Genomic DNA, 12,420 nt, shown 5'->3' with positions numbered 1-12,420 from the left:
CCCTATTTCTAACAAAAAATGCAAATGCACAGGTCAACCAATGACATGGTGCCAATATCATCATTCTAATTTTTTGTGTGTGTGGACTCCACATGCCGTCCTCGCCGGTTGCCAGTGTCTCCGACACTTAAATACACCCCTGTACATACTGCCCAGAATATAACCCCATTATCACAGATGTATACTGCCAAGAACATAATCCTTTTAACACAGACACATACCACCAAGAATATAACCCTGTTACCCCAGATATATAACACCCAGAACATAACCCTGTTACCCCAGATACATACTACTCAGAACATAACCCTGTTAACCCAGATACATACCACCCAGAATATAATCCTGTTAAAACAGATACAGTCCATCCTGAATATAATCCTGTTAACACAGACACTTACCACCCAGAACATAACCCTGTTAACACAGATACATACCACCCAGAATATAATCCTGTTAACACAGACACATACCACCCAGAACATAACTTTGCTACCCCAGATACATACCACCCAGAACGTAATCCTGTTAACACAGTTACATAAAACCCAGAACATAATCCTGTTAACACAGATACATAACACGCAGAACATAATCCCATTAACACAGACACATACCACCCAGAACACAATCCTGTTAACACAGACACATATCACCCTTAATTCTAGGGGAACCTGCCAGGGGGAAAAAAGAGAGAGAATATATTTTCCTTTCATCATCTCCAGGTGTTTTTTTTCCATATAAATATGAATTAAGTTGGAAAATCCAACAAATTATTGCAAATTTAAAAGCAATAAACACAGAATTACAGCCCCTTTTAAATTTGTGCAGCATACAGCACAGCTCGCCTTTATGATCCAGAAGTAAGATAGAAGACTCAACTCTCTCAGCAGTGTGACAGACTTTCCCCATGGCTATCACTGCATGTATAAATATGTGTGTAGATTGCTGTCTTTGTGCTAACATTTGTGCTTTAATTTATTTTTCAATTAAATGCCTTTGTGTTTCTGGGACTCTTGCTTGTATCCTGCCTTTTTTTGTATTCACACATCACAAATATGTAGCAAGTGCCAACAAAACATAGATGCACAGGACTAAAGCCTCAGTTCACTTAATTGTACCCACATTATGGCTTAACTAGAAATGTCTGGCTTAGTAAATTCAACTTTCAGTATAGCAGGCTCTCTATTATGGTGCAGAGAACTTTCATCTTTTAAGAAAAGGTAGGTAGATCTCTGAAAGTCAGTTCAAGATACAATTTGAGAGAAAATATACGTGGGCAAAAATGAGTAGTCTTAGATTGCTATGCATCTAAGACCTATTTCAATCATCCTTTTGTTTGTTGACAAAATAGTTTTTAAGAGAATCCTATTTAGTTTGTGTGTGAGCATATGACTCAGCTGCTATGTTAGACCTTTATAAGGGTAAGAGGTAATTATGCAAACAAACAGAAAGAAGGGATCATTTATTCAGTTCTTTGTCCATCATTTTTCATCACAAAAACTGTCTATGGACCCCACCTCTAAAACCATGACTCTAAGTGCGTATGCACATCATGTTCAACGTGTCTATCACACTGGTGCAGTATTCTAACAATTTCTTTACAATTTCATTTCAGTTTGGCTATACGAATGGACAGCTTCATCACATAAGACAAAAAAGAGATGGTAAGAAAGAAGTCTATTTTTTCCTTTAAACGCCCTGCTGTATATTAAATAAAACACTTTCAAATTAATTTTTAACACAGGGTACTTGTTTGTAATGTACATGGCATGTGCCTTCTTGAGAGAAAGCAAGAATCTTGCCTAAATAATTAATTGATTCTCTCATTTCTGAGTTTTCATGGTTCAGAATATACCAATGAACTGGTTTAGACAGTCTTACCTATACAAGGGTTTTGCAAGACACATGATCAATTTCCAGTTTACTTTGTATGTTTTAAGGAAATCCAGTTTGAAACTGGAATTGGTCTTAAACTATGGCATGTGAATATGTATTTTCATTACTTTATTAGCTGCTAGCACATAAGCAACATGGACTTGGTTGAGTAATTACTGCTCCATAAGATAGAAGTAAATAGTTATTGAGATTATTTCGGTGAAAATCTGGTGTCCCAGTTTGCATAGTAACATTTTAATGTTGCTGCTTATTTAATCAAGTAGTTTGAAAGTTGTTAAAGCAATGCTTTGGCAAAGAATCTTTTCCCCATATGTAGATGATAAGCCAAGACACGTTTGTTGTTCAAGCTGAAGCTATATGGATAGTCTAGCTAGCACGTACACTGAAAGTTATTGGAAGACTGTTTCTTAACTAAACATAAATCTACCTAAATCTTTACACAGTTGCCTTTAATTAATGTTATATTGCCTTGACAATATGGTTTAGGGTCTTGAAATGTTTGTTTCAACTACTGAAATTACATCTCCAACAATTACACACCAACTAACACCACAGATTCCCATATACAAAATGGGTAATGAATACAATGTACTGATTCTTGAAACATGGGACAAAACATGCCTTGTAATTGTAACTGCTATCAGGTATAAAGATTACCATATTTTAAATGGTAAATGTTATGAAGCATAAATAATAGAGTGATAAAATAATTATCCTCCTCAGTTTTATTTAGTCATTACTATAACAAATTTCTAACAGACTTCTAAATACTTCTAACTACAACTAAAACAGTGTCCAAAGAGAAAGGTTCAGACATTCAAAAGTAATAAAATGTTTAAAATTATTTCAAAGGGACTTTTTCATAAAAAAACAACATTTATAAATATATAAGTGGTGCTAGGTGATGAAATGATCTCGAAAGAAATTATTATCATAATCGAAAATTTTTGTCAATAACACGGATAAGGAAAGATATAACAGTCTATCTCACAGCAGAAATAAACATGCCATTAGCTAGTCTGTCAGTTTTGGCTTGCATGTCAAAGTACATGCTTATTTCCTACCTCAAAGCGTTATTATTAAACAACAATAAATTATGTAATTCTGCCGCAATTACCCCACATGAAAACCAATTAGGAATGAGGAAGGATACAAAAATACAAAAAACACAGTTTCATTGATATAACAAGCTCAGATGTAGGTTCATAGTGTTTAGATTTTGCACTTTTTACACATATTTAAGAGATGTAAAGCCAGTATGTAATTAATATTATTGCCATTACTATTACTATTTTGTTAAAATAAAGTTTTGTTAAGGCAGACAAAGCATGTTTGCACAGTTAAATTATATTATTTTATTTTTGCAAATAGACAAGTCTAAAGTTTAACTAATGAACCCTCTGGTTTCCTTAGGCTTCAGTCAGTATCAGCTTACTCTTCAAATTGGCAGCTTTGTCAAATTATATATTGTGATAAATATTGATATTGATCAATATGGGGAAATATTTTTGCCATATCGCCCAACCTTATATGTAAGCAAGCTATATATATATATATATATATATATATATATATATATATATATATATATATATATATATATATATATATATATATATATATATGTATATATATAGACACACACACACACACACACACACACACACACACACACACACACACACACACACACACACACACACACACACATGCATGTCGCATATATATATATTATTGCCTGGCCAAAAGAAAGGTCACCACCTGGATTTAACTAAGCAAATAGGTAAGAGCCTCCCATTGCATAATTACTGCATGGGTGATTATGTTTCAGATGGCAACAAGTTATTTAACCCAAATTGATACAGTGAGTAGCTTGTCATTTGTTAAACAACCCTGTCGAAAGACACATCCTGTGGTCATGGAAAAGATATTCATCTGTTTTAGAAGGGTCATATTATTAGCATGCATCAAGCAGAGAAAACATCTAAGGAGATTGCTAAAACTACCAAAATCGGGTTAAGAACTGTCCAGCGCATTATTAAAAAGTAGAAGGATAGTGGGGAAACATTATCTTCGAGTAAGGAATGTGGTCAGGAAAAAATCTTAAATGATCGTGATCGGCAATCACTTAAACATGTAGTGAAATCACATCATAGAAAAACAACAATAGAGCTCAGGGATGTGTTTAATGAAAGTAAGTGATAGTAAGTGATTTCCACATGCACAATGCAAAGGGAACTCAAGTGATTGGGACTAAACAGCTATGTAGCCTTAAGAAAACCGCTTGTCAGTGAGGCTAACTGGCAAAAACGGCTTTGCTAGGGAGCATAAAGATTGGACTCTGGAGCAATGGAAGAAGGTCATGTGGTCTGATGAATCCAGATTTACCCTGTTCCAGAGTGATGGGCACATCAGGGTAAAAAGAGAGGCGGCTGAAGTGATGCACGCAACATGCCTAGTGTCTACGGTACAAGCCTGTGGTGGCAGTACTATGATCTGGGGTTGCTGCAGTTGGTCAGGTCTAGGTTCAAATAACGTTATGTGCCCAAAGAATGAAGTCAGCTGACTACCTGAATATACTGAATGGTTATTCCATCAATGCATTTTTTCTTCCCTGATGGCACGGGCATATTCCAAGATGACAATGCCAGGATTCATCGGGCTCAAATTGTGAAAGCGTGATGATTCAGGGAGCAAGAGATATCATTTTCAAACATAAAATGGCCACCACAGACCTGAACCCCATTGAGAATCTTTGGGATGTGCTGGAGAAGACTTTGCACAGTGGTCCAAATCTCCCATCATCAATATAAGATCTTGGGGAAAAATGTATGCACCTCTAGACAGAAATAAATGTTGTGACATTGCAGAAATTTGTGGAAACAATGCCACAGCATCAAAGCTAAAGGTCGTCCAACAAAATATATATATATATATATAGTCACGTTACGGCCCCGCGTTACAGCCCAACGGCTGGGGCTTCCCCACTCTTCCCTGGACTGCTTAATTTGTGTAGTGTTATGCTTGTTTTTGTCACCATGTCTCTCCCCATTACCATAAATGTGCCTGTCCCTTTGTTCTCCTCAGTGTGCATGTCAGTCCCTGTCAGTGTGTGCATTCGTGTGTCTGTTGTTGTGTTAGTCCTGGTGTTCCCCCCCGCGCTCCTGCTCGCGCTAGCCCAGGGCGGACTGCACGGTCCTCTGGCCTCTTGTGTGTGTATATATATGTCTCTTGTGTTGTACTACGTGTTGTTGTTCTTTGAAAGGTGTTTAGTGAGGTGTGCGATGTTAGATGTGTTGTCTGTGTCGTGCCCCTTCTCCACATCCTGTTAAGCCTCGAATTGTCTCACACACACACACACACACACACACACACACACACACACACATACACACACACACACACACACACACACACACACACATACATATATATATATATATATTAGCCCCCAAAGCCAATTGCACCTTTAGATTTACAGCATTTGGCAGATACTCTTATCCAGAGAGACTTAGAAAATTGATTTGTCATTGTCATTTGCCTTTCCAAGCATATACCCCTCAACAACTGGTGGCTCTCTGTTCGACATTGGTAAGCGTGATTATCTTGATAAAAAAAATCACTGGCAATAACATGCCTATGAATCTTAAACCACTCTTAAAACATCTTCTCTGTTATTTTTATCACTGCAATTCAAAGTAATAAATAATTACAATGACTACAAATGCAATTATTATACCAGAGTCAAACTTGTCAACTCGATCAGTTCAAGGTGACCCATCAGATAAACACTGTATTTTTTATGTTTCTGTTTAAGTTCTGTGTGGATCCACAGACAGGGCATGGGCATTACGGTGCAACTCTGGAAGAAACCTTATTACTCTTATTACTTGCTCTTCCTGTTTTAATGTCTTCCGAACATTTTGTTGTTTGTTTACATCAACAACTAAAATGACTTGTCTACTTATGCAGCACCACCCACTATGGCTACCACAAGCACACTGCTAGACACAAAAGGTATGGTTACAAAACCTTTTTATCCATGTCAGAGTTTAGACCTTTAAATTCTTTGTGAAATTTCATTATTGTATTCATCTTACCTTGTCAAAAAATTCAGAGCTCTTTCTTGTATACAAAACATTCTAAGCTATTTGAATATTAGATATGGTAAGCATGTTATTGTCTCCTGGATTCAATCACAAAAAGGACTTTGCCAACCACAAAATTTAGCCAAAGCAAAGTGTAGAAACCAAATGCTTGAAAAAAGCCTTTCCAGTGATGTTCTGTTTCAGATATGTGTGGATCCACAGACAGGGCATTTGCTTTCATGAGCAATTCTGGAAATAACCTGACTACTGAGATATGCTCTTCCTGTTTCAGAGTCTTGGTTTTTGTTTGCATGATTCAACCACTGAATTTACTTTTCTACTTATTCAGAAATACTCACTACAACTGAATCAACATCCACACTGATGACCACAATAGGTATGGTTACAAAACCTTTTTATCCATGTCAGAGTTAATCAAACACATCCATTTGAGAAATGGCATTTTTATATCAACCTTTAAATTATTTGCGAAAATTCATTATTGTATTCATCTTAGCTTGTCACAAAAATTTAAAGACCTTTTGAATACTAGATATATTAAGCATGTTATTGTCTCCTGGATTCAATCACAAAAATGACTTCGCCAACCACAACATTTACCTCAGAAAAACTGTAGAAACTAAATGCTTAAAAAAGGCCTTCCAGTAATCTCCTGTTTCAGACATGTGTGGATCCACAGACAGGGCATTTGCTTTTCTGAGCAATTCTGGAAATAACCTGACTACTGAGATATGCTCTTCCTGTTTCAGAGTCTTGGTTTTTGTTGATTCAACCACTGAATTTACTTTTCTACTTATTCAGAAACACCCACTACAACTGAATCAACATCCACACTGATGACCACAAGAGGTATGGTTACAAAACCTTTTTATCCATGTCAGAGTTAATCAAACACATCCATTTGAGAAATGGCATTTTTATATCAACCTTTAAATTATTTGCGAAAATTCATTATTGTATTCATCTTAGCTTGTCACAAAAATTTAAAGACCTATCTGAATACTAGATATATTAAGCATGTTATTGTCTCCTGGATTCAATCACAAAAATGACTTCGCCAACCACAACATTTACCCAAGAAAAACTGTAGAAACCAAATGCTTAAAAAAGCCCTTCCAGTAATCTTCTGTTTCAGACATGTGTGGATCCACAGACAGGGCATTTGCTTTTCTGAGCAATTCTGGAAATAACCTGACTACTGAGATATGCTCTTCCTGTTTCAGAGTCTTGGTTTTTGTTTGCATGATTCAACCACTGAATTTACTTTTCTACTTATTCAGAAACACCCACTACAACTGAATCAACATCCACACTGATGACCACAAGAGGTATGGTTACAAAACCTTTTTATCCATGTCAGAGTTAATCAAACACATCCATTTGAGAAATGGCATTTTTATATCAACCTTTAAATTATTTGCGAAAATTCATTATTGTATTCGTCTTACCTTGTCACAAAAATTTAAAGACCTTTCTGAATACTAGATATATTAAGCATGTTATTGTCTCCTGGATTCAATCACAAAAATGACTTCGCCAACCACAACATTTACCCACAATAAACTGTAGAAACCAAATGCTTAAAAAGCCCTTCCAGTAATCTTCTGTTTCAGACATGTGTGGATCCACACACAGGGCATTTGCTTTTCTGAGCAATTCTGGAAATAACCTGACTACTGAGATATGCTCTTCCTGTTTCAGAGTCTTGGTTTTTGTTTGCATGATTCAACCACTGAATTTACTTTTCTACTTATTCAGAAACACCCACTACAACTGAATCAACATCCACACTGATGACCACAAGAGGTATGGTTACAAAACCTTTTATCCATGTCAGAGTTAATCAAACACATCCATTTGAGAAATGGCATTTTTATATCAACCTTTAAATTATTTGCGAAAATTCATTATTGTATTCATCTTAGCTTGTCACAAAAATTTAAAGACCTTTCTGAATACTAGATATATTAAGCATGTTATTGTCTCCTGGATTCAATCACAAAAATGACTTCGCCAACCACAACATTTACCCCCAAAAACTGTAGAAACCAAATGCTTAAAAAGCCCTTCCAGTAATCTTCTGTTTCAGACATGTGTGGATCCACAGACAGGGCATTTGCTTTCCTGAGCAATTCTGGAAATAACCTGACTACTGAGATATGCTCTTCCTGTTTCAGAGTCTTGGTTTTTGTTTGCATGATTCAACCACTGAATTTACTTTTCTACTTATTCAGAAACACCCACTACAACTGAATCAACATCCACACTGATGACCACAAGAGGTATGGTTACAAAACCTTTTTATCCATGTCAGAGTTAATCAAACACATCCATTTGAGAAATGGCTTTTTTACATCAACCTTTAAATTCTTTGCGAAAATTCAATATTGTATTCAGTCTTAACTTGTCACAAAAATTTAAAGACCTTTCTGAATACTAGATATATTAAGCATGTTATTGTCTCCTGGATTCAATCACAAAAATGACTTCGCCAACCACAACATTTACGCAAAAAAAACCTGTAGAAACCAAATGCTTAAAAAAGCCCTTCCAGTAATCTTCTGTTTCAGACATGTGTGGATCCACAGACAGGGCATTTGCTTTTCTGAGCAATTCTGGAAATAACCTGACTACTGAGATATGCTCTTCCTGTTTCAGAGTCTTGGTTTTTGTTTGCATGATTCAACCACTGAATTTACTTTTCTACTTATTCAGAAACACCCACTACAACTGAATCAACATCCACACTGATGACCACAAGAGGTATGGTTACAAAACCTTTTTATCCATGTCAGAGTTAATCAAACACATCCATTTGAGAAATGGCATTTTTATATCAACCTTTAAATTATTTGCGAAAATTCATTATTGTATTCATCTTAGCTTGTCACAAAAATTTAAAGACCTTTTGAATACTAGATATATTAAGCATGTTATTGTCTCCTGGATTCAATCACAAAAATGACTTCGCCAACCATAACATTTACCCCCAAAAAACTGTAGAAACCAAATGCTTAAAAAAGCCCTTCGAGTAATCTTCTGTTTCAGACATGTGTGGATCCACAGACAGGGCATTTGCTTTCCTGAGCAATTCTGGAAATAACCTGACTACTGAGATATGCTCTTCCTGTTTCAGAGTCTTGGTTTTTGTTTGCATGATTCAACCACTGAATTTACTTTTCTACTTATTCAGAAACACCCACTACAACTGAATCAACATCCACACTGATGACCACAAGAGGTATGGTTACAAAACCTTTTTATCCATGTCAGAGTTAATCAAACACATCCATTTGAGAAATGGCATTTTTATATCAACCTTTAAATTATTTGCGAAAATTCATTATTGTATTCGTCTTAGCTTGTCACAAAAATTTAAAGACCTTTCTGAATACTAGATATATTAAGCATGTTATTGTCTCCTGGATTCAATCACAAAAATGACTTCGCCAAGCACAACATTTACCCCCAAAAAACTGTAGAAACCAAATGCTTAAAAAGCCCTTCCAGTAATCTTCTGTTTCAGACATGTGTGGATCCACAGACAGGGCATTTGCTTTTCTGAGCAATTCTGGAAATAACCTGACTACTGAGATATGCTCTTCCTGTTTCAGAGTCTTGGTTTTTGTTTGCATGATTCAACCACTGAATTTACTTTTCTACTTATTCAGAAACACCCACTACAACTGAATCAACATCCACACTGATGACCACAAGAGGTATGGTTACAAAACCTTTTTATGCATGTCAGAGTTAATCAAACACATCCATTTGAGAAATGGCATTTTTATATCAACCTTTAAATTATTTGCGAAAATTCATTATTGTATTCGTCTTAGCTTGTCACAAAAATTTAAAGACCTTTTGAATACTAGATATATTAAGCATGTTATTGTCTCCTGGATTCAATCACAAAAATGACTTCGCCAACCACAACATTTACCCACAATAAACTGTAGAAACCAAATGCTTAAAAAGCCCTTCCAGTAATCTTCTGTTTCAGACATGTGTGGATCCACAGACAGGGCATTTGCTTTTCTGAGCAATTCTGGAAATAACCTGACTACTGAGATATGCTCTTCCTGTTTCAGAGTCTTGGTTTTTGTTTGCATGATTCAACCACTGAATTTACTTTTCTACTTATTCAGAAACACCCACTACAACTGAATCAACATCCACACTGATGACCACAAGAGGTATGGTTACAAAACCTTTTTATCCATGTCAGAGTTAATCAAACACATCCATTTGAGAAATGGCATTTTTATATCAACCTTTAAATTATTTGCGAAAATTCATTATTGTATTCATCTTAGCTTGTCACAAAAATTTAAAGACCTTTTGAATACTAGATATATTAAGCATGTTATTGTCTCCTGGATTCAATCACAAAAATGACTTCGCCAACCACAACATTTACCCCCAAAAAACTGTAGAAACCAAATGCTTAAAAAGCCCTTCCAGTAATCTTCTGTTTCAGACATGTGTGGATCCACAGACAGGGCATTTGCTTTTCTGAGCAATTCTGGAAATAACCTGACTACTGAGATATGCTCTTCCTGTTTCAGAGTCTTGGTTTTTGTTTGCATGATTCAACCACTGAATTTACTTTTCTACTTATTCAGAAACACCCACTACAACTGAATCAACATCCACACTGATGACCACAAGAGGTATGGTTACAAAACCTTTTTATCCATGTCAGAGTTAATCAAACACATCCATTTGAGAAATGGCATTTTTATATCAACCTTTAAATTATTTGCGAAAATTCATTATTGTATTCGTCTTAGCTTGTCACAAAAATTTAAAGACCTTTCTGAATACTAGATATATTAAGCATGTTATTGTCTCCTGGATTCAATCACAAAAATGACTTCGCCAACCACAACATTTACCCCAGAAAAACTGTAGAAACCAAATGCTTAAAAAAGGCCTTCCAGTAATCTCCTGTTTCAGACATGTGTGGATCCACAGACAGGGCATTTGCTTTTCTGAGCAATACTGGAAATAACCTGACTACTGAGATATGCTCTTCCTGTTTCAGAGTCTTGGTTTTTGTTTGCATGATTCAACTACTGAATTTACTTTTCTACTTATTCAGAAACACCCACTACAACTGAATCAACATCCACACTGATGACCACAAGAGGTATGGTTACAAAACCTTTTTATCCATGTCAGAGTTAATCAAACACATCCATTTGAGAAATGGCATTTTTATATCAACCTTTAAATTATTTGCGAAAATTCATTATTGTATTCATCTTAGCTTGTCACAAAAATTTAAAGACCTTTCTGAATACTAGATATATTAAGCATTTTATTGTCTCCTGGATTCAATCACAAAAATGACTTCGCCAACCACAACATTTACCCCCAAAAAAACTGTAGAAACCAAATGCTTAAAAAGCCCTTCCAGTAATCTTCTGTTTCAGACATGTGTTGATCCACAGACAGGGCATTTGGTTTCTGAGCAATTCTGGAAATAACCTGACTACTGAGATATGCTCTTCCTGTTTCAGAGTCTTGGTTTTTGTTTGCATGATTCAACCACTGAATTTACTTTTCTACTTATTCAGAAACACCCACTACAACTGAATCAACATCCACACTGATGACCACAAGAGGTATGGTTACAAAACCTTTTTATCCATGTCAGAGTTAATCAAACACATCCATTTGAGAAATGGCATTTTTATATCAACCTTTAAATTATTTGCGAAAATTCATTATTGTATTCGTCTTAGCTTGTCACAAAAATTTAAAGACCTTTTGAATACTAGATATATTAAGCATGTTATTGTCTCCTGGATTCAATCACAAAAATGACTTCGCCAACCACAACATTTACGCAAAAAAACTGTAGAAACCAAATGCTTAAAAAGCCCTTCCAGTAATCTTCTGTTTCAGACATGTGTGGATCCACAGACAGGGCATTTGCTTTTCTGAGCAATTCTGGAAATAACCTGACTACTGAGATATGCTCTTCCTGTTTCAGAGTCTTGGTTTTTGTTTGCATGATTCAACCACTGAATTTACTTTTCTACTTATTCAGAAACACCCACTACAACTGAATCAACATCCACACTGATGACCACAAGAGGTATGGTTACAAAACCTTTTTATCCATGTCAGATTAATTCAAACACATCCATTTGAGAAATGGCATTTTTATATCAACCTTTAAATTTTTTTCGAAAATTCATTATTGTATTCATCTTAGCTTGTCACAAAAATTTAAAGACCTTTTGAATACTAGATATATTAAGCATGTTATTGTCTCCTGGATTCAATCACAAAAATGACTTCGCCAACCACAACATTTACCCACAATAAACTGTAGAAACCAAATGCTTAAAAAGCCCTTCCAGTAATCTTCTGTTTCAGACATGTGTGGATCCACAGACAG

This window comes from Electrophorus electricus, chromosome 3 (genome assembly GCF_013358815.1).
Source record: "Electrophorus electricus isolate fEleEle1 chromosome 3, fEleEle1.pri, whole genome shotgun sequence".
In the NCBI taxonomy this organism is placed as follows: domain Eukaryota; kingdom Metazoa; phylum Chordata; class Actinopteri; order Gymnotiformes; family Gymnotidae; genus Electrophorus; species Electrophorus electricus.
This window is presented reverse-complemented; position numbering follows the sequence as displayed.